Here is a 4,812-nt window from a genome sequence, read left to right as displayed (position 1 = left end):
CTAACAAGGATCATATACAATTGTTACAGTATTTATTCATGTTTGTTCATGTTGGTTAATAAAAGTTCATTGTCCAGGTTGCTCAGGTCCAGAGATACAACTTTTGATTTTAATAATGTATCAGTAAATGTTTAAATTAACGTTAAGTATTTTTCATCGATAGCTAATGTTAACTAATGTAATTAACTGTTAACAAACAGAACCTTATTGTAAAGTGTTACCAATTTCTGTTGTTGTTTAAATGGTCACGATAACTTTTTGCTTTGACCTACATCTTTAGCTCTGATAGGCCTGTATTACTCTCAAGAAAAGATGAGTTTGTGTGTGTGTGTGTGTGTGTGCAGCATTTCTGAAATCCTTGAGATTGTATTGGACACATTGTTCAAAAACTTTGTGACCATGTGTCACGTTAATCATTTTATGTGCAAACACTTGCTTTTACTATCTATTACAGAACTAAATTCATTTGTTTTTTCTTGACACATTATTTGTTGTGCATTATTAAATAATGAAAGCCTGACAATATATTGGTCTAATGGACAATGTACTTATCCAAAATGTCACTTTTTCTACATTTGTGCTGGTTAATGAGCCCTTTTAATAGTTTAATCAAGGCTCGCCCTCTTTTTCAAACCCAGATGTGTCTGTTTCTCATAACTAGAATGGAAAGTAGTCAGTTTAGTTCATTATTTGTGCTATTATTCAACTGTTTCACAAGTTCATATAATCGTTGAGTGTGATATGTTTTGATGTTCTGTCCATTACGGAGGGACTCTATCAAACTCTGCTTTCACTCTAAGATCTCTCATTGACTACATGTTTAGAGGAAGATAGATGGACAGAGAATTATTTTTTTCTGAATTGAAATTAGTTAAAGAAGCAACCACTTACATGTCCTTGACAGGATTGGATGAACAAGCTCCTTCATATAACTTCGTATAAATAAGAGAATATCAGTGATTAATAGTGGCATTTGTAAGCAAGACACATTGTATCCTTTTTTATGTTACCTTTCTTTCATGTCATTCAAAATACAATTTATCACAGCATCCCTACTAAATTCACCTCATCTACCCCCTGCTTGCTACTCTGAAGACTAAGACTTTGCAGCTGTGCTAGGTTTGTGTCCAGATGGGAAATTCCTAATGGACAGCTGAAATGCTTCCACTTCAATCTCTCTTGAGTCCCAGAATTCTTATAATCATGAGAGCAACCCTGAAGGGATTTGCCTACTTGGCCCTCTGTGTTAGGCGAGCAATTCATGGTAGAAAATGTACTTATTTCTTGGTACAAAAATTCAGATGTGTTTTTTTTTTTTTCCTCCAGTAATGATTTGGTAATGCGTTGCACCCAGCACAGAGAGAAAGATAGAGCAAATACAACTCATTTTGCAAGAGGAAAAATCTGGATTATCCTATTATAAATCACCATGAAATGGATATATCATGATTTTAGCACAATATAAGATGAATACAGGTAAAGGGAGACATTTAAAGGGACAATTCACCCTAAAATTAACATTTTGTCTTTTACTTGACCTCATGGTGTTCCAACCCTGTATGACTTTTTCTTCTGTGTAACATAAAATTTCAAATTTTTGAAAAATATCCTGGACATTCTTGTGCACATAAAGAAAGTGAATAAAGACTGGGGATTTTAAATGTTTTTTGATTAATTGGTTGATCAGTTCACAAAACTGGTGTTGATGATTCTTTCACAAATCTGACTGATCTAGTTCTTGAGTTCTTACTCACTCGCAAGCGGCTGGTTCTCTGGAAAATTAAAAATGTTCCTGGTTTTCCATTATAGGTTCTTAGTGTTTTAGTTTCTAGGTTCTTTAAAGCACCAATACATATATGTTTACAGCTTAACAGAGGGGAAGATTGTCAGTGACTAACAACTTAAGTTTTGGTGTTATGCAGAAGACACCTCGGCCACTTTTATAATGCTTTTTCTAATTTTAGAGATTCCAGTTTCTTTTATTATATGGAATATAAAAATGAGTAAATAATGACACATACTGTATTTACTTTTGGAGGGACCATTCATTATTTTTTCCTTTCACCTTACTCTATTATTGCTGACACAGAAAGAAAAGGAGTGCAAAAGAAATCATCATAGTGTTAACTGCTAAGTTTGATATTAACCATGGTCCGAAATTCATCTTAAAAGTTCCTTTGATAGAAAATAGAGCATGAATGAACAATGAGAGAGTGTGTGTGTGTGTGTGTGTGTGTGTGAGAAACTGAGAAATCTGCAGTGCATTATAGATAAGTCTGTCACTTTGGTGGAGAATAGTGCATTATGGGAAAGTGCGAACAAGGGCTGACATTTACTTTCCCTTCCCATCGCCTCCTGTCACATTGGGCTTCATTGCTCTTCTACTAATATTAATACATCTTAACAGCCTTCCCGTAACCCCCCAAACATGTACATACAACACACACCAACAAGTATGATCATTTAACATACATAAACATTCATTTTAGCACACACAATCTCATATTTTCATATATTATATCAACATAAGAAGAGAGATAACGCAGTGTCAATGAAATCTACACAAGCACGCTGCAGTTTTGTGCCAGGAAGCTGAGCTAGAGATGTGCCAGAGAGATTTGAGTATGTGTGAATCAGTGTATGAAAAATCAGCTTTGTCTCTTGCCTGGCTCTGGAAGGATGTCTCTTGTTAAAACTGCCTCACACACAAATATAGATTTACTCACACACATATACCGTCAGTTTAAGTCTTAGTTGATCCACTATGTCTTTTGTTATTGAAATCACTCATAGTACATTTTGTTTTTGTGTCGTTCTGTGAAAGTGCTGGTGTTGAGCTAAGCTGTTTCATTTTCCCCCTTTGTTAAAAATGTTCTGCACACAACAGTCCTTCTGTTTAATGTCACCTATTCATAACTGATACGATTACTGAAGAAAATCATTTAGAATGGCTTGTCCCTAAATCTTTTTCATAATGACTTTTGATGATAAAGCTGATTTTTTTTCTCTCTACTCTTTGTGTTCAGTTGTTACTCTTAGATTTTTTTTTACCTCTTTCTCTCTTTCCTGATCCACAAAAGTTATTTAGGCCATCACAGTGGACTAGAGAAAAAGGTTTGGCAACAAACTTTATAACTTTACTTTATACATCAAAATGAATCATTTCAACATAGGCATAGATTTCTTGAGATGAATCATATAGACTACCATTCTAAAGTTTGAGGTCAGTTTAAAGAAAGAATTGAACACTTTTATTTAGAAAGGATGCATTAAATTGATTAAAAAAGACAGCAAAGACTCTTACATTGTCACTAAAATAACTCTATTTCAAATAAATGCTGTTCTTTTGAGCTTTCTGTTCCTCAAAAAATCCTGAAGAAAATGTTTTTTAATAGTTTCCCGCAAAATATTTTAACACAACCATTTTAACATTGGTAATAATAATAAATATTTTTGAGCACCAAATCAGCATATTACAATCAACTTCAGAATTAACAATGGAAAGTGGGAGAAAAATCTCATTATGAAATAAAAGTTTTTCTCTAGTTTACATTAGCCTCAATTATTGGCACCGAATTATTGCAATGTCCTTTTCCCAAGACACCAGCTCTGAGTCTTCTTCTATAATGGCTGATGAGTTTGGAGAACACTTGGCAAGAGACCATTCCTCCATACAAAATCTCTCCAGATCCTACAGATTCGCGGTTCCATGTTGGAGCATTTTTTGCTCAGTGACACATTTTTGTGTTGGTTTTGATGTTTGTTTTGGATCCTTGCCCTGATGGAAGATCCAACCATGGCCTATTATTGGATTTCTAGCAGAAGCGGTCAATTTCATTGTTCATTCAGGTATTTTCTAGAATCCATTATACCATGTAGGTCCCTTTTGGAGTTCTAGTCATGTTTGACAACCGAATATGCTGGAGTTTGTTTTTGGATGATTTTTCTTAAAACCCTACCAAACAACTTGTGGTGATGTGGTGATAGTTTGATTTTTTGGGGGGGCTTTCTGACTTTCTGACAAATATTCTCTGCAATTCTCCAGCTGTGGAGAGTCTTTGGAGTCATTGGAGAGTCTTTGGCCACTCATACTCTCCTCCTCACAGTTCATTAGGATGATATAGACACATGTCCTCTTCCAGGCAGTTTTGTAACATCTTAAGTTGATTGGAACATCTTAAAAGGTTAGTTCACCCAAAAATTTAATTTCTTTCATTAAAGGTCCTCTAAGCGATGTCATGCGTTTTTAGGCCAAAACATTTTTTGTCACATACAGCAAACATCTCCTCACTATCCGCTAGCTGCCTGTCCCCTAAACACACTGTAAAAAAAACGAAGTCTCTGTAGTCGCCACAAGCTCCAAAAACGTCAACAAAAACAAACTGGTGCAGCATGGACCATGAATCATAATATGTTTATGCGATCATCGCATAAACGATTGGCCCTCTGGCTTGTCAATCACTGCCGAGACATTCCTTGTGAGAGACGTGTTCGGATTGGCCCTCTGGCTTGTCAATCACTGCCATGACGTTCCTTGTGAGAGACGAGTGTGGGGTGCGCTCCAGTAACTTTCCACACTCCACAGGCGCTGCATGCAATGTTTTTGTCCGGAGACAGGAGTAACAACTGCAGATTATGAGTTACCTGCGGTGAGTCCGACATAATGAATCCAAAAAACACGACACAGCGAATGCCGGTGGTAAACACTCATGTTCCAATACTCGTGGCATGAGTTTTGGGAGGCGTTCCCTCGAAAGGAGGGGGGGTTGTTCTTACGCATGCGCTCATTTCACAAACTCAGTAACAGTCTTT

Source organism: Chanodichthys erythropterus, chromosome 2 (assembly GCF_024489055.1).
Source record: "Chanodichthys erythropterus isolate Z2021 chromosome 2, ASM2448905v1, whole genome shotgun sequence".
NCBI classification, from domain to species: domain Eukaryota; kingdom Metazoa; phylum Chordata; class Actinopteri; order Cypriniformes; family Xenocyprididae; genus Chanodichthys; species Chanodichthys erythropterus.
The sequence above is the reverse complement of the archived record's forward strand: the minus strand, read 5'-3'. Positions refer to the sequence as shown.